Source organism: Ahaetulla prasina, chromosome 1, assembly GCF_028640845.1.
Source record: "Ahaetulla prasina isolate Xishuangbanna chromosome 1, ASM2864084v1, whole genome shotgun sequence".
NCBI classification, from domain to species: domain Eukaryota; kingdom Metazoa; phylum Chordata; class Lepidosauria; order Squamata; family Colubridae; genus Ahaetulla; species Ahaetulla prasina.
In genome coordinates, this window is record NC_080539.1 from 322,359,063 (window position 1) to 322,386,782 (window position 27,720).

General features: G+C 39.3%; 1 protein-coding gene across 8 annotated transcripts in view; it reads left to right on the forward strand.

Moving 5' to 3' along the window:
• Nucleotides 1-27,720, forward strand: part of TMEM63C (transmembrane protein 63C) — an 86,615-nt gene that overhangs the window by 12,210 nt on the left and 46,685 nt on the right. For 3 of the 8 annotated variants that reach the window (XM_058162426.1, XM_058162424.1, XM_058162425.1), the window contains exons 2-4: nt 4,077-4,140; nt 12,787-12,976; nt 26,419-26,494. The gene's annotated coding sequence lies outside the window, so the exon portion shown is untranslated. The remainder of the gene's footprint in view (nt 1-4,076; nt 4,141-12,786; nt 12,977-26,418; nt 26,495-27,720) is intronic. The other 5 variants (XM_058162431.1, XM_058162429.1, XM_058162430.1 and 2 more) reach the window with 3 other exon arrangements.

Genomic DNA, 27,720 nt, shown 5'->3' on the forward strand with positions numbered 1-27,720 from the left:
CCCTATTTTGAAATCCCACTCTCTCTATTTGGGAGGAGGGATTCCAGGGTTAGCAAGCTTGTAACTTAAACCTATTTATTCAATCTTGACTTTGATTAACTTGCACTATGATCTAATTTTGTATATGGCATCGTCCTCTGACTACCGACTAAATCAAGCTTTTAAAAAATGTTCAGATGAATTGTATTCCTCCTTTGGGATTGTTAAAAATGAAAGCAAATGAAGGGTAATCATTTTAGAGAAATAATATGGGAACTGCAAAAATTTAATTTCCTTCCTTCCTTCATTTCCTTCCTTCCTTCCTTCCTTCCTTCCTTCCTTCCTTCCTTCCTTCCTTCCTTCCTTTCCTTCCATTCTTCCTTCCAGATTTTGAATCTGTTCCTGTCCATCTCCATACTGATAGTTTCACTTGTTTATTTAATAAAGTGGAAACCATTTACTATATCAAAATGATAGCCTGCAGTGCTTATGTAATCTTATAATGGACTCTACTGTTTGAGAATAGGTACCAAATGTATCTACTGAACTCTGTGGTCTTTTTCTAAATTTTGTCTAAATATTTCTGTTGAGACTCAAAGTAGCATCCTAGTTATAAAGCTATCATTCCTAGATAGATTTAACCTCTCAGTTTAAATTATTCATTTTAACTCATTTTTATCAGCTTTATCATTTTATTGTTTTTCAAACTACTTTGCAGTTTAAAAATGTAGAACAAAAGAAGCATCCATAGACATCTGTTCCTTGGTTCCTAATCAAGTTGCCAAAAAAACAATATGTACATTTTCACACTACAATGCAAGCTTTTCCCTTTTGTGCTTGTGTTGCGACAGGTCTTTGTCACACACACCCCACTTTCTGTCATCTTTGAAAGCAGCTTCCCTTGCATCAAGTTCTTCGGATGGGTTTTGAGTACAACTTACTTTCTATCATACTTATTTATTTTATACACAACCCATTTCCAATCTGTCTAACTGAAAGGGATATCTGTAGTTCAACATATATTCCAAATACATTAAGATTAATGTAAACTAATTTCTAAAAAAGAAAAGGAAATTGCATGTCTATTCTTTAGTCTTTATGGTCCTCACAACTGAAATAAAACATAGTAAAGCAAAAACAACAACAACAACCCAACAACCCAGGATTTATCCATAAATAATTTGTTTCAGTACTATTTTCCTGCACCAAAAGTACCAACTAATAGAAATAACTACAATTGTGCAGATTTAAGAGAACATTGCCTGGATTCTGTACAGCAATTAACATTAGCAGAGGGTTTTAATGATATAAAAAAGAAGGCCTCAGGAAGGCCTTGAGATGCTTTTCAGCAAGATTCCTACCTTGTTTGAGTAATGAATCAGATTGCTTGTAGTGTCTCAAGCCTCTCTGTTCTCTCAGTTTCTATTGTTCACAGTCCCATTAATATTTCTGGGAAATTGTTGTAAAGGTAAAGGTTCCCCTCGCATATGTGTGTTAGTCATTCCCGAGTCTAGGGGGCAGTGCTCATCTTCATTTCAAAGCCAAAGAGCCAGCGCTGTCCAAAGATGTCTCTGTGGTCATGTGACCGGCATGACTCAATGCCAAAGGCACATGGAACACTATTACCTTCCCACCAAAGGTGGTCCCTATTTTTCTACTTACATTTTTTACATGCTTTCAAGCTGCTAGGTTGGCAGAAGCTGGGACAAGTAATGAGAGCTCACCCCGTTACACAGCGCTAGGGATTCGAACCACTGAACTGCTGACCTTTCGATCAACAAACTCAGCGTCTTAGCCACTGAGCCAGTCCCTTTTAAAAAATTGTTTAGGGAAATTGTTGATGTCCTACTAAATTTGGGCTCTAGGTATTGGTCTCTGAGGAAGAAACTGCAAAGCTTCAGGTATAATATTAAGAACATAAGAACTGGGCTGTGGGGAAGCATATGAAAAATATTATTGTAACAGATGTATTTCTGCTAGCTTTTGCAAGAACAAACATCGTGAACAAAAGAACTTGGCTGTGAATATTTTCTTCAAAATTAACAGGATATTTTTTTTTATTCTAGTCGCTTTTTCCCATTCTTACAAACAGAAATGTTTAAAATGTGCTTAGAATCAGTATTGAGGTCATCATGACTAAAAACAATGCTTTGGTCTTGGGAATGCTTTTCCCCAAAGATTTGTCTCCTGCCCTCAGTAGCTTTTTTTTTTGAGAACCAAGACAGTTATTCCATATATATTTGCTTACAAATGAATTACATTAAAATCAAGAGATTTTTCATTATTTTGGAATTTTGATAGTTTTATAGCTTTCAATTATTTCTTTTCAGTTTATTAACTGAAATAAGTGTCAGAGTAACTATTAGATTAGGACCCACACTGAAAGGTCTATGTAATCTTAAGGCTTACTTGTTGTCTTTCAGCCAATTCTGCTTTTCATTTTAGCCTACATCACGAGACTATTGTGGGGATAAATTTGACTAGAAGCATCATGCATGCCAATTTCTATTTTGAGGGGAAATATGAGATATAAATGCACAAAATTGTACTTTTGAATAGCAAACTGTTGTAGTTAATTAAGAAAATCTTTATAACTGGGCTAACTCTGCCTTCCAGACTCTGCCTATACAGCATATTCCTTATCAGTATATTCAATGCTGAAATGATAATCCCATAATCAGTAAAAAAAAATAACTGGTTAGGCATCCCTCCACTTTGAGAGAAAGTTTTCTTCTGCAGATATTGACTGGATTCTGATTTCTGCCTTGAGTCTGCTAGATCCTGAACAGCAATTTGAATGTCAAGGGGTTGGCTAAGTACCTACAGTAATGTTGTGTCTTCGCCCCCCCCCCAAACCTGCCCCCCTCTGAACCTGGCCTCCTGGCGGAAAGTGACTCAGAGAGCGAGGGTGAAGAGCTGACAGGGCTTCCCTCTGCGGAGCTTCCTTCTCTGGCTCCGCTCCAAATCCCAGAGGCAGGCCTCTGTCTCCTGTATCTCCTCCCTCTCAGGCCACGCCTCAAGACCCAGCTGCTGACAATCAGTCGTGGACCCGGTATCACAGACAGGAGAGATCAAAAGAAAGCAACATCAAAAGCAACATCAAATAAAAGGGTGGGGCAGACCTAGAGAGTGCTGAGTCACGGAGCCACACCCCACAGGATATAATATTAGGAGGGGCTGCCCTATAGTTCTTGTTACAAACAAACAATTGACTGTTGAAAACGTTGGCTGTACTTTGGCTCCTGGATTCTGTTTCATTTCCTTCTGAACTTTGGGATTGTTCCAGCTCAGACTGCAGTCGCTCTGATAGATAAGAGGACTTGGCAAGAATAAATTGCTGGCACATCTAGTCAGTTTGCATTTCTAATTGATTGTGGTTGGGGGGGACAGAACATGTAGATGGTTTAGTGGTGTTGTGTGATAAATTGATGCAGCTGCTATATTAAAACTCTTTGCCAGGAAGAACATGCTGGTACAGGATATAGAAAACTCTTATCTTTGAATAACATTTAAAGGCATAAATTTAAAGCTTTAAATTTATGCAGTCCAGAGCTTAAAATAATTTCCTATAATTTCACAGGAAAATATCTGTCTAGACAGTTCTTCAGCCCAGAGAAGCTGTACAGAATCCTAACATTTGTTAGGAACATAGTTGTTGAATATTTTCTCAACTCCAAGACATTTTTTCCACTGAAATAAGTTATTGGAATTACTTATTCATGTTCCATTGTAGAATGCTTGACCCACCTTGGATCACACCTTGGATTCTACATGCTATTTTTATGGTTAGTTGTAATGATGAAATCTGTTTTATTAGAAAAAACTTGGTCTTTCCTAAGGTTATACATATAGTTAAAGTAGAATTCATCTCTATATCATCTTTCCCATCTTATTTATAGAGTTTATTTTTTACTGTAAGCTTTTAGCATTTTAATAATTATACTTAATAATGATAATACTTTTAAACAATTTTTAAAATAATAAATAATGTATTTTTAAATAATGTACTTAAAATGGTGGCTGATGGCTTATGAAAGATGTTATGTCATTGACTTACTTATGCTCATGTTTTAATTTCCCTCTTCTTCCATTTTTAGATGTGAAATCTGAAGATTTTGCTTCTCATTCTGATAACAGCAGCAACAATCCTGTCCAGGCAAGGTATTAGATTGTTTTAAGGTCTGCCTGCCCTAGAATTTAAAGGGTAAAGCTAGGAATCACAAGATAGATTGATGGATGCATGTCAATCAACCCACACATTAAGTCATTCACATAGAAAGGCAGATAGTAGGCCTCCATGTGCCAGCAGACAGTAGGCCTCCATGTGTCTCCAATAAGCAACACAGAATTGTCGTTTCTATCCTTTATGTGGAAATGCCATGCTTTCTGCTTCATGCTTTGTTATGGCTCTCAGCAAATTCCCCCCTCTTTCATACCTCACGTCAAAGAGTAAGTTTAGATCTGTGCTCTATTCCCACCTCCTTTTGTTTGTTCTGCCTGGTTCTGGTACACCTCAAAATTGTCATCTGTTAATTGTGTTTAGCTTAAAAAAGTTTTAAGAGATGAAAGTATTCATAGACTTTGCTATGCACAAATAAAATGAAGCAGTAAGAAATGTCTCGGGTGACACATTGGCCAGAATATCTTTTTGGCTGAATTTCTGGAATTCTCTGCTTGACGTATGTGTGGTTTGATTGGCCTTATATTTAAGAAGAGCTTGAGGGATATTTTTTTTCTCTTGCTAATTAGTATTTGGGGTACTGAGTGCTTTTTACATGGCTTTGAGTTGTTTTCAAATTCATAACTAATTACTATTAAATCTTTCTTTTTAAAAAAAACTTAAGCTCCACTTCCATAAAAGATTCAGTTCAGTGGATGGCTAGATCAGGGGTCTCCAACCTTGGCAACTTTAAGACTTGTGGACTTCAACTCCCAGAGTTCCTCAGCCAGCAAAGCTGGCTGAGGAACTCTGGGAGTTGAAGTCCACAAGTCTTAAAGTTGCTAAGGTGGAGACCCCTGGGCTAGATGGATGGATAATCTGCCAGAACCATTGTTTTAACTGATTAAGCCACAGTTTATTACTTCAGTTGCCGTGGTGATCTGTAGCTTAATAAAGAAGTGCCAAATCAATATTCAAAGGGAGGACTGAGGGAAAAGCCTTCAGTTCCCAAATTCATTGTAACTTTATAACCAGCACTTACCAAGATGGGAAAAATCAAAGTAAACAGTGAAGATTTCTGCAGAGCTTGGGCAGAAGAACTCCCACGCATTCCATCACTCAGACTTATTTCATAATGCCTTCTCAGTATCTTAGAAGAATGATGCTTTGAAGCTTAATAGCTCCCCTTCACGGTATCATTTCAGAGCTGGTGGAAGAGGACAGCAAATTGGTTTCAAATAGCTTTTGAAACATTGTAGATTAAAGCAATGGTAAAATCTGAACTGGTTTACTACCGGTCCGGTGGCTGCTCATGCGCTCTGCGCGCCAAATCATGCGCAGCATGCGCAGCATGCACTGCGCACCAAATGCAAGGTGTGCATGCGTAGTGCACACCAAAAGGAAGCATGGGAAGGAAGGTAAGTGTCAGGCTGCCTCTGATTATATTTAGGAAAGAATACACCTTGACTTCATTTGCAAATAAAGAAAAGTACTTTTACTAAATACATCATGACTGCAGCAGTATAAAGTTGGATCTGAGACAAAATATGGCTAACATTCCATATCCCCCCATTTGTCCCTCCTCTCCTCAGGAGGTCAGGCTGGTCTGGTCCAATGCCAGCTCCTTCTCGGCCCCCGTGGTAATCTTCCACCGGTCTCTAGCTGTTAATCACCTCAGGAATGCAGTTTCTGTTGAAAAAGCCCGTGCTCTAACATTCTAACGTTAATCACCCCTCCCCTTCTGTTATGTCAGATGACACTCTTAAAGGGCCCTCTTCCCTTACCCTGTATAGGGCAGTGATACATCTTACATCCTTAAACTATTTTACATTACAGAAAGATCCCATTACATTCTAACTACTGAATATAAAATTGTACAAAAAATATGTGAGGATTGGAGTGGAGGCTGACAGTAAGTAGAACAGCGCACGGGAGGGTGATCAGCTGTGGCCCACAATCGTCGGAGCCTTTTTTAAAAACTTTTTTAAAAGCATTTTTTACTACTTATTCAGCCTAATAGGTTATAAAAAAGTGCTTTTAAAAGTAAAAAAAAAGGCTTCAACAATTGTGCGGCTCAGCTGTGATCATCAGAGCTTTTTTTTTTACCTTTTAAAAGCATTTTTTACAACCTATTCCTAACATTCGGGCAGAAAAAGCGAGCAAGCCGAAAAGAAGAGGCAAGCGGGCAAGTAGGTGACTGGGCGATTGGGTGGGCATGGGGATGGGGGCAGGGATTTTTGTTACCGGTTTTCTGAACCACCCGCCATCGCTACGGGATCGGCTGATCCGGTCCGAACTGGGAACATTTCACCCCTGGGTTAAAGTGAAGTGAAAGTAGCCTCTGTTCCTGAATCTTCTTTCCTGTTAAATTGAGTTTTGTCTTTAGGACAACAGCCAGCAAAGTAATATCAAGGCATTTCAACTTTTAGAGTACCCTATGGAAGGCCTCAAAGTGATTACTTTGGGAAACAGAATGTATCAAATGGTTTCAAATTATCTTAGTAGGCTGCAACAAATGCAGTGAGTTTTTAAGAGATTATAGTTGTTAATTGATAAGGTACTTACATTGATACCATGTTTCCCTGAAAATAAGACCCTGCCTTATACTTTTTTGAACCCAGAAATAAGCGCTTGGCCTTATTTTGGGGGATGTCTTATTATTTTGGGGGATGTCTTATTATGACGGGGCTCCTCTTGCTATCTTACCTGATTTTCAGTTCTGTATCCCTAACCCTAACCAGAGGAAATGGCAGGGACCGGTTGCGCATGTATTTAAATATTTTTGGGGAGGGCTTATTTTAGCACATGTGCTCAAAAGCCCGACTGGGCTTATGAGGATGTCTTATTTTAGGGGAAACAGGGTAGTCCTCAACTTACGACCACAATTGAGCCCCAAATCTATGTCATTGGGACATTTGTGGGGAATGTGGCAATGGTTGTGTGGGAAATGGTCATTAGTCACTTTTATCCATGTTGCTGTTACTTTGAACAGTCATTAAATGAACTGTTGTAAGTCACGGACTGCCTGTACAGAGGTGGGATTCAGCAGGTTTTGACCGGTTCTAGAGAACTGGTAGCGGAAATTTTGAGTAGTTCGGACAACCAGTAAACACCACCTCTGACTGGCCCCGCCCCCATCTATTCTCTGCCTTCTGAGTCCCAACTGCTCAGGAGGAAATGGGGATTTTGCGGTATCCCTCCTCTGCCACGCCCACCAAGCCACATCCACAGAACCGGTAGTAAAAAAAATTTGAAACCCACCACTGTACCTGTACTCTGTCTCTCACTGTAACTTTCATCTGTTTAACCAGCCTGTCTTCTCTTCCCTTCCTCCCACCTTTCCAGTTTAAATCCTACTTCAGCTTAGCTACTCTATGCACCTGATGAAGTGATCTCGTGAAAGCTTATTTTGTTTAATAAAACGTGTTAGTTGGAAAAGGAGCTTCTGGTACTAAGTTTATATACCTTATAAGTCTGGTAGCTCTTTTTACAACTAACAGTCGTTTTACTTAATGCTAATCATGAGGGAAAGAAAGCAAACTCTGGGACATGGTGCAGATGATCAGTCAAATTGCAACTTTCGGTCTCTGGCAACAACTAGAAAAAACCACACCACCTTCAACATAGCAGGGGTTGAGTGACCCGAGGAAGCAGCAGAGATTCCTGTACTTGTGATTGTTTTTGTGATGAATTGTAAGTACAGAATGACCCAATTTAGACTAGGTCCAATGCACCCACATGAAGAAAGCTTGTCACTTCTTTCCAGTCCAGTTAAACTGAACAACCAATTTTCCTTGTCACTTGAAGAACTGGACAAATAAAATAGATACAGGAAGTTCCATACTAATAATAAGGCTTAATAATGGCTAGCTCACAATCATCTGAACATTTTTTCATGACACATCCCTTTTGCATATACAGGTAGTCCTCAAATTATGATAACAAAAGAGCCCAAAATTTTCTTTTTTAAAAAATACACTTTATTAGAATAGAATAGAATAGAATAGAATAGAATAGAATAGAATAGAATAGAATAGAATAGAATAGAATTTTTATTGGCCAAGTGTGATTGGACACACAAGGAATTTGTCTTGGTGCATATGCTCTCAGTGCACATAAAAGAAAAGATACCTTCATCAAGGTACAACATTTACAACACAAATGATGGTCACAGGGTACAATTTAACACTTAATGATACAACACTTAATGTTAAGCATAGGGTACAAATAAGCAATCAGGAACAATATCAATATAAATCATAAGGATTACCATTAAACTTTTATTACATTAAAAACATAAAAAAAATATCATTTAACAACTATTTGTGGTGTTTTTCTTATGACAATAATCCATGCATTATTTACAAAAATTAAATTGTGTGTATTTACATTCTTATTTTATCTATTACTTATACTTAATAACTATCCTTAATCTATCTCCATTCTATCCAGTTATACCACTGTTCCCATACACTGTAAAATATCGATGCCTCTATCTCTTAAGCTCAGCATTAATTTGTCCATTTCTGCGCAATTCATGACCTTTTGTATAACAAGTTTCTCTGCAGGTATACATGGCTGTTTCCAACATTGAGTGAAGGCCATCCTGGCAGCAGTTAATATGTGAAGTACTAAATATTTTATGCTCTTCACATTTTTTTTTTTTGAAGATCCCCAATAGGAAGAGTTCCGGTTCTAAGTCTAATTGTTTGTTAGTGATTTCCTGTAGCCAATCTTTAATTTTGAGCCAAAATTTTCGAGAGCCCAAAATTTTCAAGGCAGTTGTTAAGTGAGTTTTGTGCCATTTTATGACCTTTTTTTGCCAAAGTTGTTAAGTGGATAATTGTGCTTGTTAAATGAATCATGCGATCATTAAGCGAGTCTGGTTTCCTCCAGTGATTTGCTGGTAGGAAGCCAGCTAGCAAAGTTACAAATAGTGATCGCATAACCCCAAGGACTGTGCCAGTTGCCAAGCGCCCAAATCTTGATCACATGACCATGGGGATGGTGCAACAGTATTTCTTTGGAAAATGTACATGTAATATTGCTCTGTTTTTGTTATGTATGCAAAAGACTCCAAGATTGATGCTAGACCAAGTACCAAATGAATAGAATTCAAACTATAAATCAATTTCTGCTTCATCTTAATGGTATAACCTGCTCTTTAGAATTTAGAGCAGGGGTCTCCAACCTTGGCAACTTTAAGACTTGTGGACTTCAACTCCCAGAATTCCTCAGCCAGCTTTGGGAGTTGAAATCCACAAATCTTAAAGTTGCCAAGGTTGGAGACCCCTGATTTAGAGCAAGTATAAAATGGATACTTAAGAAGGAAAAATTAAAGTTGTACAGTATGGTGATCCAACCACATATAATACATATATTATATATGTATATATTATATACATATAATAAACCAACCACAGTATAATTGGTTTCTTTGTTTTGGATTCAACACGTTCTTTGGACCCAGCTATTTTGGATTTCAAATCATAGTTTATAGCTTTTAACTTATTGTTTATAGATTTTGACTTACCCAATAAAACATAGTTAAATGAACCATGGTTTAAGTGTTATCTTTAAATTAAGATTACTGACAAGTTGTGAAAAATGGTAAGCCAGCCGTATCACAACTGACAAGTTGTGAAAAATGGTAAGCCAGCCGTATAAAGAGAACGGCACCCAAAAGTTGACCTTATCTCCTGGACACAACTATGTAGGTTTATTAACAGCAATAGAACAATGGCTTGACAGTGCCTTTAAATTTTTCAGCCTAATTAGCTGGCAACATAACATTTTACATTGCATGCCAAAACCTCCCCTGAGCTGGGCAACGCTTTCTGACAATGCCAATATTATTTGCTACTCTTTGTGATGATGCAGAAGAAAAATTAGCTAATGCTTAGCTGTGTACGCATAGAGAGGGCAGTGCCAAGCAAATATCAAGTTGCTGCAATTCTGGGAAGGGTGTGTACACACTAATGCTGTAGTCTAATTAACGTTTGCTTAGTGCTTTGCAGATACATCATGCACTGTAAACTGAACTAGGAATATAGAATAGAATAGAATAGAATAGAATAGAATAGAATAGAATAGAATAGAATAGAATAGAATAGAATAGAATAGAATAGAATAGAATCTTTTATTGGCCAAGTGTGATTGGACACACAAGGAATTTGTCTTGGTGTATATGCTCCCAGTGTACATAAAATAAAAGATACATTCAATTCATCAAGAATTCTAAGGTACAACACTTAATGATAGTCATAGGGGACAAATAAGTAATCAGGAAACAATATCAGTATAAATCATAAGGATACAAGCAACAAAGTTACAGTCATAAGTGGAAGAAGATGGGTGATTGGAACAATGAGAAGGTTAATAGTAGTGCAGACTTAGTAAATAGTTTGACAGTGTTGAGGGAATTATTTGTTTAGCAGAGTTATGGCGTTCTGGAAAAAACTGTTCTTGTGTCTAGTTGTTCTGGTGTGCAGTGCTGTATAGCCTTATTTTGAGGGTAGGAGTTGAAACAGTTTATGTCCAGGATGCGAGGAGTCTAAATATTTTTACAGCCCTCTTTTTGACTCGTGCAGTATACAGGTCCTCAATGGAAGGCAGGGTGGTAGCAATTGTTTTTTCTGCGGTTCTAGTCTTGCGTATGGGTAAAGCACGGAATAAGCAGGGGATTATCAACTAAAACAGAGGACAACTATGGCCCCTTTATGACCTATGGACTTGCTAGCTCAGGAATTCTGCGAGTTGAAATCCATAGATTGTTAAAAGGGCCATAGTTGCCCATCCCTGAACCAAAAGGTCCTAGAGATTGTCTGCCCCCTCTCCATAGGCCAAGGGGGCCAAAACTTTTCAAAAGCAGCCATTGCAATGGTATTTATCTGGGAGCTACCTGCCCCTAATCCCCTAGAAACATTTGCTTTAATTAATGTCCTTCAGAATATTGTAAAAGAGAAACAACGGATGTGCTCTTGGGTTTTACTGTTCCTTGTTCTTGTTTCTCTTTTTCATCATTTTTGCTGATGACCACTAAGAAAAATCAGAGTAAGTTTAAATTTTATGCTAAGAAGAAAATTATAAAGAATATTCCAGATGAAGCAACTGTCTGGGTAAAATGCTCTTTTGCTAATTTTTATATATATATATATATAAAACATTACCAAAATAGTATTTTACCCAGACAGTTGCTTCATTTGGAATAAAATAATGAGCACTGTTTTCTCATTTGGTTCCTACCCAGGCCAGCAATAGCTATTCAGTGTTTTTCAATCCTCCCTAAAAAAGCTTGAGATTGAGACTTGTAGATGTAAACCATCATTCTACTACTGAATATGGCCCTTAGTCTGATTTTGCTTTATTGCCGTCTATTGAAGGTCTTTGTGATGCTCAGAAGGTTGGACTTTTGATGGTGGTAGTATATCTGCACTCCCATTCATTCACATTCAGAGCAGGAAGGTGAAAAATAAATTTGCAAATATTCAGGAACATAAAGGGCTGGACAAGCGTGGTTGACATTGATGTATACTTAGCAAGTGTGTCTGCCAGTGGGATGTGTGAATTTGGGCTCTTTTAGATCATGAGGGCTTACAGCCTTCCTCTCATTTTTGTTAGGCTAATTGGCTTCAAGACCAAGCTGCAGTGTGTTCACTGATGGGTTGAGGTCACAATTTCCATAAAATGTCTGATTCTTTATGACTGGAATTATTTGGCACAAATATTAGATTTAAACATGCCCTTCTTCAGTAGTCAAGAGATACTTAATTGAAAAGAAACAACCATGAAATTACATCTGGTCTACACTAGGGAAGGGTCCTGCATTTTCTAAGAGGCAGCAGACTGAATCATTACCATGTGTGGTCAGTCCCTTCCTTTCCATCTTGGTTTTAAAGTAATGAATCATATTTCCTGCAAAACAGAGATCAGAAACCCAGGTGGATCTTATTTCTAGGGTTGAGATGGGGTATCTCTATTATCTTTTTTCTCTGATGATTCAGAATCATGCCGATCAAAAATAGTATCTTCTAGTTTTTTGGCATAATGATGGATGTGTAACTGTGATATTTCATCATCCCCAGGCCCCGTGACTCTGGGTATCAAGTCTCATCTACATCCATTCTTCCATACTTGCTTGCCATAAGCAACAATCTTCCTTCTGCAAAAAATAACTAAAAAACTGAATCAAACTGGATAGATTTACTGCAGCAGGAAGAGGATTGGGCAGTTGAGTGTTTACATCCATGCATTTGGTTTAACTTGCATTTTGACTTACTCTGACCTACGCATTTCAGCTGAGCATGATGTGTAAAATGCAAAGAGAGAACAAATAGCCGTTGCCTTTGGCAAAAAGCCAGCTAAAGTGACAGAGCAGACTGACTGTTTCTCAGGGATGTTTTTCCAGGATGAGGTCTCTCGCCGTTTCCTTGACTGGAGTTACAGATTGTGGTTAGAAAAGGAAACAGGCCTTTCTGGACAATTGGCCAATCCAACTCTCTGCTGCCTGCCAACACAAAGGAGCTCCCTATTTCCAGATAAGCAAGAGGGAGGGAAAACAAAGCAGCCAATTCTTCATGCATCATAAGCTGCGTCTGTAGTGTAGCAGTCTCAGCGATACTGACACATCATTCCTCTTCTGTCTCCAGGGACCTCAAGACATTACTGCTGTTTAAAGGCAAGAGTCTGCTCCAACACCGATTGTGGGAACTTTACTGAAGCCCATTGAGCTAGAGATATCAAGGAAACCTTTTGCTAATCAAGACCCAGGCATCCCTCCTTCATCCCCTGTTATTCTCAATAGCACGTGTTCAGGACTGACCCACTAATCCTTGTCAGGTACGTGGCAAATTCCATAAGACTTGGGTTTTGGAAGGGAGGGAGGGAGTTAAGTTGAGAAGGAGAAATCTGCTGTGCTGTTTAGTGTGAGGATTTCCTTCAGCAACCTGTAACCAGACAACCTGAAGAATTTATTCTGGCTTCTGCTCTTGCAGATTTGAATTGAATCAGGAATTCAGCTCTTGTTGATTCGTCCGCTCTCTTTTATCCTGAATATACAGTATAGCAGTCTTTTATAAATTCTTGCTTAAAATTTATGAACTTTTCAGAGCTGAAGGTGAAGAATTTCTTTTCAGTCTAAAATTGAGGCAGTGACTTTCTTCAAAAAAATGCTAATTTACACCACAGTTAAGAGCTTAGATACAAGGGCTTGTATCTTTACTTATACCAAGTAAACCTCAGAATTATCTAAGTTTAGTATCTTCTGCTGAGGCTGTGACTATGGCTCAGCGATTTAGACAAGAACCCTCTAAGACCTACCTAGAGATGCATAAATGTATTTTTCCATAAAAAGAATACCTTCTGGCTCTCTGAATGTATGGAAGGTTAGGAAGATGGGAGGAAGTTTTCTGCAAGAGTATTTCATGTGACAATGGCTCAGGGGTCATCTTGTAAATCATGAATGGGGGGAAATATCTCTTGGATGTCTTGGAACGCCTGTAAGGCATTTTGGTCTGATGCTTTGTAGCTCTCAGCCGGAACAGCATCCTGCCCTGTTGCTTTGACGTCACCTATGAGGTCACTTTCTTGATCTCATCAATAGGAGGAGGCAAGTCTAGGGCATCTAAGATTGGCAGCCGAGGAATCTGCTGTAAAACATCAGAATCAACTCTGGACAGCCAATTGACTAGCTTGGAAAAATGTCCAGCCCAGTGGTTTTTTAGCCCTTCCTAATGTTGGATCATGACAGCAAGGGGGAGTGTTGTGATTTAGAAAGACCATAAACTGACTTCATGATACATGAAGTGGCATGCATGCCTGCATAAAGTTCGACCTGCTCAGCTTTCTTTCTTTCTTTTATTTATTTATTTGATTTGATTTTTATACCGCCCTTCTCCCGAAGGACTCAGGGCGGTGTACAGGCAGAAGTAAAAAAGACAATACAATATACAATTTAAAATGTAAATTAAAAAACTTATTATAATTAGCCCGAAACTTTAAAATATATAAAAAACTAAAATCCCATTTAAAATTGATATTAAAAATTTAAGAAATTTAAAAGACCGATAAAATTCAAGCCAGCCCCGCGCGAATGAAAAGATGTGTCTTCAGTTCGCGGCGGAAGGTCCGAAGGTCAGGTATTTGGCGTAAACCCGGGGGAAGCTCGTTCCAGAGTGTGGGAGCCCCCACAGAGAAGGACCTTCCCCTGGGGGCCGCCAGCCGGCATTGCTTGGCGGACGGCAACCTGAGAAGTCCCTCTCTGTGAGAGCGTACGGGTCGGTGGGAGGCATGAGGTAACAGCAGGCGGTCTTTGCCATCACTTGTCCTGCATTTCTTACAGTTTTATCTGTACTTTGGACTGCAAATGTTTAAAGTTGTCTTTCTTTGAAACAGATGATGGATTGTTCTGCCAGTCTGCATAAGCCTTGTTCTTGGCCTGAAGGGCTGCTGAAATGATCTCGTGTTTTTCATCAAACTAGTCTTCATGTGCCTGTGGTTTCAGTTGTTGCGGTCTGTGTCTGGGGTCCCCAAGCTGTGGGCTGTGGCCTATTCGCAACTGGGTTGCATGAGTGTTGGGCTGGCGCATGCGCGCACTCCCACTCATGCAAGCAGCGGGTGCAGATGCCTGCCACTCAAACAAATGACGCTGTGTACATGCATGTACATATCTGCCCCTTGCACAAAACCATCCCTCCTTCCTCCCTGCCCCCACACTGGGCCACCAACCAGGAAATGTTGGTCTATATGATACCTTTAAACTATGTCCACTTTTCAGAACATGTTCAGAAACTGTGGTCAGTCCAACACTCAGCACCTCGCATGGTTCAGGTAATGTTGCCATCTTTAATATCTTGCTATGATATCTAACTAGTCAAGCAGGTGCCAGTATTTGGACCTGGAATCCACTCAGGTAGTTTTGTACTTTTTGAACATCATGTTAACAATGCACAGGTTGTGGTCAACATTTTTGCTCGGAAGCAGCAAGCCGTACTATTTACCTACCCTGTGTTTCCCAAGAACTCCATCTCGGTTGTCCCTGTTTGTCCCCACTCTGGCACTGAAATCTTCCAGAATGATGAGTTTGTCACTGATGAGTTGTTCGAATAATCCAGATCCTTGTAGAAACCTTCCTTTCTTTATCTGGACACATGAGAGTTGGTTTGTAGGTGTTGACAGTACTTTAAAGTGCTTATTGATCTTTTAGTTAATGTGGGGTTGTTTTAAACCATTCTAATAAGATGGTCAATTTTGGATACCTTTCTCCTGAGATACTATTAAAAAAAGAGTGAATTCTGGTGAGATTTGGCAATAATAAACAGGATTTCACCCATATAAATGTTTCATATTATCTTTTTATTTCATTTATCATTCTATTTCATTTATCCTACAGGTGCCATAGCACCCAAAGGTACCTATAGGATAAACATTTCAGAGAAGCCATTATTGCTGACAGTCAGAATGGCCTCCTATTTTGTGTACTATAATCTTCCCTAAAACCAAATGGAGTTATTTATTTGTAGGGAGAAGGACATAATATGAGGATCTCACCTCCTCTAACCAGAGAACATCCAGATCTCCCATTCCAACATCTTTGCTTTAAAGAAAGTTCCCAAGAGAGCTAAAGTCGTTAGACATTAATATTCTGCCATTTTCAGATGGCCCTGTTTCCAGTCTCACCCTCTCAAAGTATTTTGAAGTCTGCTCTTGCTGAGCTCAGAATGCTGAGAACAGGCAGAGTAAACCATTAAGCCAGGCAACTTTAAGATTTGTGGACTTCAACTCCCACAACTCTTTGCTGGCTGAGGAATTCTGGGAGTTGAAGTCCACAAGTCTTAAAGTTGCCAAGTTTGGACACCCCTGCATTAAACAGTCAAGGCTGCCACCAGACTAGGAAAAGGTGGTTACCTTAGGTCATTGCTCCACCCTTCAAATATAACAGCTTCTGAGGGGAAAAAAATTAAAATGCCCCTATTCTATACCAAAGAGGGAAAATTAAACTATTGGTCTTCATTTTATCAATTTTGGGTATTTTCAGTAAATGCAGTATGTGTATAGACATAGGTTGTAATAAAAACCCTGGGGTGATAAGTTGTATGGACCTCAGCCCTTATTGGGAGCTCTGTTGGTGTCATGTCCCTGTAGTTTTGCAAGCAGAGGCTTTTCATGAAAGCCATAATAATGGTTGTAGGTTGCAGGGTGGAATATCTGTGAGATACAATGGCCCACTTGAGCTGGGAGGCAAGATAAAGCAAGCGTTTAGCACATTGTGTTCATATAAACAGAGACAATCAAGCCCAGCATTTTTTTTTACCGGAAGGGATTGTGAAATTGACTAGGAAGTGACTGGAAGAATCATTCACTAAGGTTGCTTTGAAATCCACCGGAGAACTTCATGTTCAGATGGAGTTTTTCATCAATGGGATAACGATTTACCCCTAAGCTCTGCAGAACTGCAGCATTACAGATTGCAAAATGGAAATTTAATCTGCAACTCAGACACATTGGGGGGCGGGGGGGGGAATCACTTTGATTGCACAAGGAGGAAGAGGACAATGCAAGAAATGGGCTGCCTCGTACCATACTAAATTGGCATAAATATCCCTTGTGGAGCAGCCCTCCATTTGTAGAGGTGTCAGTTTGACTCGAAGCATTCATTAACAGCTTTCTGTTCAGTAGACACCATAATTCTGTAGGGGGAACCACCCTGGATCTAAAACCCCTTATTTTCCCAGTAGTGTGGAGGGTATTGTTATCCTTGTTGTTCTTTCTGTGTAACAAAACTGCAACGAAATGATCTATGCCTGCAAAGATGAAAGCATAATGATGTGAAAACAATCTGTACTTACATTTCTATAATGAGCTCTGGCTTTTTCCAAAAGATGAGACAGCATTAAAACAAGCATGCTCAGCAGTGATATATTTGACAAGCACATGGAGAGCATGATTTTCAGACAAGTGCAGATGGATAAACTCTGGGTCTTCTTATCTGATGGCCAAGGAACTGCTTTGTCTTGTGAACATTATGTTATTTTTTTCAAATACAGGCAAGATCAGATACTGTAAGTCTTCCTGGCAAGCCTGCCTTTTATTATTGAAGTGACGCATTTCAGTAACAAACAAGAAACAAAGTACTGAAATTACTGAGATCACCTTTGTAATACAAAACAATATGAATTACAGATAGTTAGGTACATTCCACTAGTCAGTCAAGATAGCCAAGAAATGTACCCCTAAGTTCAGAGGTACATCAGTATAAAAGGAATATTGAAATGCCAGTTCTGACAAGCATGACTAGGTAGATAATGTTGAACTCATAAGGAAGATGGTAGGGCTACACACTCCTCCTACTGTTTTTGCCATTTGCAGTAAAGGTCTAGTATAAGAGTACGGGAAACTCAAGCAGTATTGATCTGTCAAGAAATTCTATCTTCAAAAATCTCTCCATTTGAAAATAGGATAGCTGGCCTTTTCCTAGTCTCAGCATGTGCTCAAGTGACATTTATGTTGCTGAAAGAACATGATGCGGTTTTCCATAATTTTCTTCTCTCCGGAGATATTGGGTTTCATTTCACTCAAATCCTGTAAATTAAAGATCAGCATATGTGAAAAGCATTGTGTTGAGGCCAGCAATGTAATATCTGCAGTCAGGGGAAGACATTTTTTAAAAAATTATTTTTATTTCTCATAAACATGTCTTAAATGTACAGTCTCTTATCCATTGTCAATCATACATAATCTCTTTTAACTTTCATATTAGTTCATTCTTCATCCTAAAAAATTTGTGTATACTCGGGGTTGCTCTTCTACCATTCCATCTCCCTTATTTTACAACAATCCTTACAACAAAGCGGAAGATATATTTTATTCTACAGTAATTCTTTGCTGCTTCGGTTGCAGTGGAGATGCCAGTACCTGTTACTGCAAAGTTGTTTTACAGAAGACAGAAAGATTTTATTCAATGGAGAGATTAGTGTCAAAATCTGTGTCAATTGGTAACTGGATTCTCAGTTGGTACTCTAGTGCTGTTTAATCTAGAAAGATCTTGCATTTTTGGAATTGGAAAGATGAATGAAATAAAGACCCAGGAACTTTGCTAGAATATTGCAGGTGAAAAGCTGAGGTTTGTTGGATAGTAAAGGAGAAATTATTTAAGTAAGCAAGTTTGTTTCAGCTGAGGGGAGGGCATTGATTGGAATTCTAATTGAACATATTTAGAGAAATGTCACTGGAGAAAATTGAGTTAACTTATGGATACTGAAATGGTTGTAGCGTTCTGACAAAGCCCATTGTTGTGTCTTGTCCGCTCTCACCGCAGCCGGGGTCTGCTTATCTGCTCCCGAACACGGAGGAATGTATGCCTCCCGGCCCCAGTCCTGGCTCCATGCCCAGACAAGCTGCAGAGGAGGGAGCATCCCCCGGCCCCAGCCCTGGCTCCATGCCAGGCAAACGGAGCAGCTAGACCCCTCCCCCTCCTCCACAGCATGTGAGCCTGAGGAAAGTTTACTTCCAACAGCTGATTGGAGTGACCCTCGCATCAGAAGATTGGATAGGCGGAGGCAACAGAAGGAAGGGAGGGGCAGGCCTTAATGAGTGCTGAGTCATGGAGCCACACCCCATGGCCTATATAAAGGATCTGCTTTCTGGCAGTCTCTGAGTCAGGCAAAGTCGAACTTATCTTGCTGAAGTCACTTACTGGTCTCCTGCCTGCTCTGAGGACTTTGCTAGGACTTTGGGCAGAGCTGCAGAGGCAAGCCTGATTCGGATTTCCCGGACCCGGCCGTCAGCGGAGGAGTGGGACACGACACCCATGTAGCTGGCTGTGGTATAGTACTAGCTTGCCATCTCCCCGTGCTGAAGTTTTGCATGTTCAGTTGGATAGAGGCCAATGCACAGCAAAACACAAGAGAGTTTATATGTACCTTGGCACGTACTGTGTCTCAAATTTTACTTATGATATGTGTACCAAAAATCTTGGCCAACAGACTTGGATTCTTTGTAAAAACACTACGTGCAATTGCATTATTTATTTTCTACTGTTATGCATGAATACAGTACATGGAAGAAGTATATAAACCACATACTCACTCACAGTGATGATGTTACCTAATTGGGTAATGAAGCATCTGCAACAAACAATTAAGCTCAGAAAGCACCAAGAACTGCACAGTTCAATCCTGAATCACACATATTCGCTTCTATTGGTGCATATTCTTCTTTAGAGAACAAGAAGCAAGATAAAAAGAAATATTCCCCGATAAGAGTGAGTGGATAGTCTAGAAACCATCTAAAAATATGTTTTTTGTAGCTTAGTCAAGCGCACAGATATGTTATGTCAGTAGTAATAAGCAGAAGCTTCCATAAAAGGGGACTGCTTTCTTCTAAATCAGAGGTCTGCAAACTTGGCTCTTTTAAGACTTGTTTGCAGACCCCTGTTCTAAATGCATGGAAATGAAAACACATTCATTTTCTGATTACCATTTACTGTTACCAGCTTTTAAAGGAAGCTGCCTTCTCTCACACCTTTGCTTCTTTTCATGCATGCAAGATACGAGCCTTAGATCAGTAACAAAGAATATTTTCTACCTGAGGGTCAAAACTAGGTAACATCTTCTTAAGAGAAGCAGACCTATGTAGAGGCTGACAGAGAGAAATGAGGAGGTGAGATTTAAATGCTGCAACCAATTTTTTGGTCATTACAAAAAGGAAACGTTTAACATAATTAAGCAGAACGCTGTTTCTTCTCAGAGCGCCTTAAGTTACACAGACTTCATTTTTTCTGTTGAAATACTCTTTGTTTAACCTTTTTTCTAGAAGAATACAGAGGAGGACTGAATTTTGAGAATTACCATTCTGAAATGGGAGTTGTGTAGTTCTAACAGCGTTTCAGTCCCTATTGAACCCAAAATAGTATATTTTGGGATCTAAAATGGGTAATACTCTTCTTGTTTCTTGCACATCTTGAAGGTTTTACTCAAAGCCCCTTTTTTAACACATTTGATGAGTGTCTGCTGGCTTAGGCATGTGCCAGTTCCTTTCTATTATCCTGAATATTGTAGTTTTTTATTCAAATTCTTCTACATTATCTTCCCGTAAAATTGGGGATTTGCATGTGGGATAATTTTATTTATTTATATTTCATACTTCTTATCTACCTATCTCCTTTTACATAGTCCCCTGTTTGAAGCACTTCAGCCTTTGATTACTATACTCAGTTTGGAATGCTTCAATAAGCATTGGGCCTTATATTGGCAAGCAGAAGTATATTGGTAAACAACTTTGGATCCCCCACCCCCCACCCCACCCCTCTCTCTCTCTCTCTCTCTCTCTCTCTCTCTCACACACACACACACACACACACACACACACACACAGAGTTCACCAGGCTGGGAAAGCTCAAGTGAAAACATATTAATCTTTCTTTCTGGATAGATTTAGTGCTCTTTTTTGTTCATCATTTCAGATTTCCATCTGCATGTTCTTTCATAAAATGCTCAATAGCAATTGCACTTAGACTTACCTACTGCTTTACAGACCTCTCTAAGCGGTTTACAGAGTCAGCATATTGCCCCCAACAATCTGAGTCCTCATTTTACCAACCTTGGAAGGTTGAGTCAACCTTGAGCTAGAGAGACTTGAACTGCTGAACTGCTGGCTGTCAGCAGAATTAGCCTGCAATACTACATTCTAGCCACTGCACTATCACAGCTCATTATATAAATTATAATTATTAGTTATTATTAAATACTGTCTGACGTTAATTATTATTTTTTTGTTGTCCTGATCTGTTTAACAATAGAAGATTATAGAATAGATATGGAAAATAAACAAATCAGAAGGAGACATGGAAACTAGAAACTAAATGAGAAAGGATGAAAACAAACATAACTTTGTGGGAATTTTTATATTTTGTACATATTAAATACAAACATATTCATGCATTAATTGTTAATGGTGAGAAACAAACAGCAGGATCAAAGGACTTCAGAAATGATATATTGCTTTCCAGAAAAAAAAACAACCTTAAGGATTTCCTTTTTCCACATAATCTGCACATAGTCTTTCTTTTTCAGAGAAGTTGTGTGTCTTTTTTCAACTTCAGCTGCAGCAGATGGAATTACAGAATGGGTTATTCTTAACTGCGGTTCACAAATTAGATAATTATTTTGGTGTTTTCCTTCTGTACTTCCTGGCACAAAATAAGAATAAGGTTTTATAGTTCAGAGCATTTGGACAGATTCAGCTGGCTGTCCCTATTTTAAATTAAATAAACGGGACCCAATTGTCCCGTTAATTTGGCAATAAACTGCCTAGCTTGAAAGAAAATGTTAATCTGAAACAGAAAAATAAAACATGAAAATTTACTAAATTTACTAAGAGGAGGGGGAGGGGGAGCCCAAGGCTTAGCTGTGCAGTTCACATAATGCAAACCAGTTTTACTTCTGAAAGGAGTTTAGCCTCACATCCCCTTCCTGTCATTTGAAAGATAAAAGGGTACTGGCCCCATGACATTGGAGATCATCCATATTTTTTCTTCCCAATTGACCCACAAGCCATGAACTGATGTTTATGTACAGAAGCATTTACTGATGGATCTTTCCTAGTTGATGCTACGTATTGATTCGTCTGGTAAGCTGACTCAGTGCATCTGCCTGCAGTTTCCGCTTCTCTTTCCTGGGAGCTCTCCCATGACCTTGCACTCTCAGCAGCTGAAGTCACATATAAGGATAAACATTTGTCTAGCAAGTAACAGCTAATTGGAGGCAAATCTTAAGTCGCATGCTCTGCTTCTGCAAAAACAGAGGCAGACCTTTCAGGATTCAGGAGCTGCAAGAGCAGTGGAAAAGGGTGTAACAGAAGAGACAGCCTTGTTGAATATTTAATATTTAGGATTCCTAAACAATCTTCATTTTAAACTGCCTCTCCATTAAATCCTACTTGATCTGTCATTGGTTTAGACTACATCTTTTCATATTGATCTAAGTAAATAAAACGATACCTATGCAAAACAAGATGGGAATGGCTTTTAAAGAATGTAAATAATCCCCTTCGGAGTCTTCATGTACATATTTATAATCATGCCAGTTGGGAATAAAATATAAATTTACATCCATTCATATGTTCATATGTTAGTCCAGAGCCAGCTAATTTATGAAAAAGAATATCTTATTAATCTTTGGAAGTCACAACAACCAGCTATTTTGAAGAAGAATGAGATGGACCTGCTCAGAGTAGTCAATGCTCAACTACATAATCAGAGGCTTTCTTTGTGTAAGCAGTGGTGGGTTTCTGCAGGTTCACCCCAGCTCAGGTGAACTATTAGTGGCAGCAGGAGGCTCTGCCCACCCACCCCCGGACATCATCATGGGTGCTCTATGCATGCGCAGAAGCGGCATGCACAAGCGAAGCAAGCGCACACACGCGTTCATAGTTCTGAACCGGTAGCGAAGATAAGTGAAACCCACTACTGTGTAAGGATAGTAAGCAAGATTTCTGCTTTTATTGTCCAAATGATATAAGTTGCACAGAATTCTGTAGCATAAAGGACCAGCAAACTAAAGTTTTACTGTACCTCTAAAAGCAAGAAAATAAATTTGTTTTCAAAACTTGTAGATTTCAAAAAATGGGACAGTGCTAAACATACTTATTTTGGTTCCTTACACTTCTTACAGGATCCAGTTTGGATCAGTCACAGGAACCAGAGTTTTAGTCTTCCAAGCTTTAGTTTAGATATTAGATCATAGTATCTAGATTCCTTTCTGTGTTTCCCCTCTTAATAGATTTTTGTAATGAGAGAGAAAAAGGAACTAAGTGATGGAAATCAGAGGAGGGAATGGCAAATTATCATCATCTGGATTCTTTTGTTGCTTGTGAATGAAACAGGTTGATTGCATTAGAACAGAATAGAACAGAACAGAACAGAACAGAATTTTTTATTGGCCAAGTGTGATTGGACACACAAGGAATTTGTCTTGAAATTAAGAAAACTGTGATTGTTTGACAGCATGATGAAATATTAACATGTTCTGTTAAAATGCAAGAAGTCACAGTTGGCAGAACTGTGATTTCCTGCTAGCCGGTCTACAAGACCTGAGAATAGGAGTGAGCAGCACCTAACTGACCTTGATTGATCTCAAAAAAGCCAAGCAGTGCCAGGACCTTCAAGAGAAACAATCTATCCTACTCTATACAATTTATTGATGCATTATTGTAATGCAAAATTGTAATTGATCATGAGTCACTTAGTCCTGTGAATAAATAAGAAACAGAATTTTTTTTTTCAAGTGATTTTTTTGGCACTGAGTTCAAAAAAACAGCTCACAAAACCGATATAGAGGAAGAATAAGGAAGTGTGCAGTACATACATCACTAACAAGAATAAATAATAAAAAACAATGCTAACCTCTGGTGGCTCAGTGGACTAAGTCTGTCTGTTATTAACACAGCTACTTGCAATTACTGCAAGTTCAAGTCCCACCAGGCCCAAGGTTGACTCAGCCTTCCATCCTTTATAAGGTAGGTAAAATGAGGACCCAGATTGTTGGGGGTAATACAGTTGACTTTGTATATAATATACAAAATGGATGAAGACTATTGCTTAACACAGTGTAAGCCGCCCTGAGTCTTTAGAGAAGGGCGGGATATAAATTCAAATAAAAAAAAACCTTATACAAACCATGTCTCCATCTCTAAGACCTTAAAGAAAAAACTCGTAAGAGGCAATTAAAGCTCTTAATTTTGTCATTTTGAGATGGTGGCAGCAATATTTTAAAGGATATTTGCCTATCCTCAAAATAGAACAAACTTCTTTTTAACACCTTTTATCTGTCAAAGTTATGTAAATCAGGGTGCACCAAATAGCCATATTCTGCTTGGTTATATAGATTATTTATTTATTTATTATTTATTTATTCTTATTTATTATTTAGATTTTTATACCGCCCTTCTCCCGAAGGACTCAGGGCGGTGTACAGCCAAATTAAAACAGTACAGTGTACAAATTAAAACAACAATTAAAATACATATTTTATAAATGGCCAAAAATTAAAACCGTTGAATTAGACCCATAATAAAATACCCCAGTTAAAATGATTAAAATTCAGAAATTTAAAAATTTAAAAATCAAGCCAGTCCCGCTTGGATAAACAAATACGTTTTCAATTCACGGCGAAAGGTCCGAAGGTCAGGTAATTGATGCAAACCAGGGGGAAGTTCGTTCTAGAGGGTAGGTGCTCCAACAGAGAAGGCCCTTTCCCTGGGGGCCGCCAGCCGACATTGCTTGGCGGACGGCACCCTGAGAAGACCCTCTCTGTGTGAGCGTACGGGTCGGTGGGAGGCATAAGGTAACAGCAGGCGGTCCCGTAAGTACCCGAGCCCTAAGCCATGAAGCGCTTTAAAGGTGGTAACCAACACCTTGAAGCGCACCCGAAAGACCACAGGTAGCCAGTGCAGACTGCGCAGGAGCGGTGTTACCCGGGAGCAAAGTGTGGCTCCCTCAATCACCCGCGCAGCTGCATTCTGGACTAACTGAAGCCTCCGAGTGCACTTCAGGAGTGACCTATCTTTGTCAGTAGAGTTTGAAAATTGTTCGCTTGACCTCTTTTAGCTTCTGGAATTTGTTGTTTGTAAAATGAGATCAGAAAAATGATTGTTGGGGGCAATATGCTGACTCTGTAATCCGCTTAGAGAGGACTGTGAAGTGATATATAAGTCTAAGTGCTATTGCTATTGCTATTGCTATTGTGAGGAGGTAAGGCCTTTTCTCTCTCTCCCATTTGTATTCCTGTTCCTGACTTGCTAATAACAAAGTCTCTAGTTCTGATTGTTTTCTACAAGCCCTGTTTCTCCAAGGTCTAGGATGAGAGAGAATTTACAGTACAAAAATGAAAGAATCAGACACTTTGAAGAGTGTTTGTTTAGTCAGACCTTGAATAAGGGCTATAGGGTGAACCTAGCATATAAAATAAAGGCAATTTTATGTCTGTGCCATTCTTAGTGCATACACCTCCACATACTTCCTTCCCATGTCAGATATTTCTGTCTAAGCAATCAGTGGAATTCTAAGTAAGTTCCAATTCAGGTGCTTTCACATGCTTGTTTACACAGAGCGTTTATTTATTAAATTGGTATGCCACCCATCTCACTGTCCATATGAATTAATAGTAACGTTGTACATATGTACACTTGCCTACTACTGCCTTCACATGACACACTACACCATAAACCAGGCAACTATACTTTAGCTCGTGTTTTTTTAATTGCAGGACATATTTTTTCATGCATGATTTAATATGTCACATGAACCCAGAAATCAGGCAGACTGAAGCTGACAGTGGGGAACGTATTGTGGGCTTGCACAACCTGGCAATTGAGAAACTCCTAATTCAACTAAAATGGGAAGATTTCAATGCCCCAATCACTTTAAACTCTCTCTGAGATCTTAAACAAATCTCACAGATTTGTTGTAAGGTGAACAGTGAGGCACCACATTTGCTGCTTTGATCTGTTTGAAATAGAAACAAGATCAGTCAGATAACCCTGCACATGACTAAAAACACTTGCGTGCATGTTCCACTTCATGGCTTACAAATATATATATATGCTTTTTGTAAAGGGAAAACATAGACAAAATGCTGGCTGACCCTAAAAATGGTCCTGTCGTTAGCTCTTGGAAAGGTAACAGAGCTGCTGGTTGCTAAGAGCCCCTCTAATTATTTGCTGATGGTCCAGAGCCATTTTCCTTGGTAACCAAAGGGAGATGAATTATTAAAAGCAACTGGCAATGTGAGACTGGCAATTGTTTACATAGGGAAGGGAAGCAAAGGGAGGAGGAAGCAAGGAACTGCACTCTCAGACAACCTGGAGGTAGGAGTATAGCTCAGCTGGGCAGCCATCTGGCTTCACCTTCCTCTGCTTCCCCAAACACAGGAGGAAACCCATAACGTCTTTATCTTACTCCCAGCCATTGTCTTTCTAGATAGGTTTAGAGGCTTAGAAACAAAAAAAGGGCCAGTACTGAAAGTAAACTCTGACTGGCTGTTGCCCCGCTGCAGAATAATAATACTAAATACACAGTGTAATTGGGGTGTTCCAGCAGTGTCACAAGGAACAAGAGATTTCCACCTCTACCCACAAATGTTTACTTTGTAAGGGATGGTGAGGTGTGGCAAGACAAGTTACACTGGATTCTTACAAGGAATAAAGCTGGAGACACAGAGTCTGTTCACCTTTGGTCTGCTAGAATTGCTGGTTTAGTTTTGTGTTTCTTTTTTATAATGGCACAGACTGACTACTATACAATGGCAAGCGTCGACCCTGGTGTCTGGAACCAAGCCTGAATCGTGGGATGACCCTTTGTTGGTATGTATGCTGTTCAAGAGGTGCTTTGTAAAACTTGTCAGAACATAAGGAGGAAGTGATCTCTGCCGCTGGGAAAACCTTCATTCTCAAGAATAGCTGTCCCAGGTGTGATGTTTTCTAGAAGGGTGATTATTACACTTGCTGCCATTCTCAACCAGTCAGAAGGGCAGATGTGTGCAATATCATCCAATGCATTTGAAAAGTACCAGATATATCTGTATGGGGGTGTTTAATTTAGGAATGGATGGAACAATGAATGAATGGCTTTGCTGAGTTTGTAATAATGGCTTTGAATGAACTGAAGGTGGACACTTCCATCTTTTTGAAACTACTGTAGGTTCAGTTCTAGGAAGCATCAGAACGAAACCAAACAGGCTTGTGTCTGTCTGTGTCAATGGCGTTAAAATACTACAAGTGTCATTTAGAAAAAAAATCCTGATAAGTAAGGATATCTCTTTGGAATGATCTTGGAACATAAGCCAACATATGTTACTCTCAGGTAACATATGTTGTGTGTGTGAATGCCCAAATCTGAGTGCCGCCAGACTGGCATTTTGCCTGATAGGATACAGGATGTGGCCATGCATGCTAGCTCCATCCCTAGTGTCTCCAACTTCGTGTTTTGAGCAGAGTTCCTGCTTAGATGGGATTTGTATTTGCTTTTAGCATAACTAGAAGACAACTTTCTCAACATGGAAGAAAGGGAAAAATTAGACTAAACGTATAAGACCACATGTAGAATTCTACATCCAGTTTTGGCTACCACATTATAAAAAAGATGTTGAGACTCTGGAAAGAGTGCAGAGAAAGAGCAAAAAAAAAATGATTAGGGGCCTTAGGGCTAAAACATGAAGAATGGTTGCAGGAATTGGGTATGGCTACTCTAGTGAAAAGAACTATGGGTGACATGATAGCAGTGTTCCAATATTTGAGTGGCTACCACAAAGATGAGGGGGTCAACCTATTTTCCAAAGCACCATAAGGCAAGACAAGAAAGAATGAATGGCTTGCCTTCAGAAGTTGTGGGTACTCCATCACTGGAGGCTTTTAAGAGAAGAGTGGATAGCCACTTCTCTGAGATGGGATAGGGTCTCCTGCTTGAGCAGGGGTATGGACTAGAAGACCTCCAAGGTCCCTTCCAATTCTGTTATTCCGTATTCTGAGGCTGCCCAGAGCAGAGAAAGTGTACCTAGTGCCTATGTTATGCCCCTTTGGGCCTAGTGATA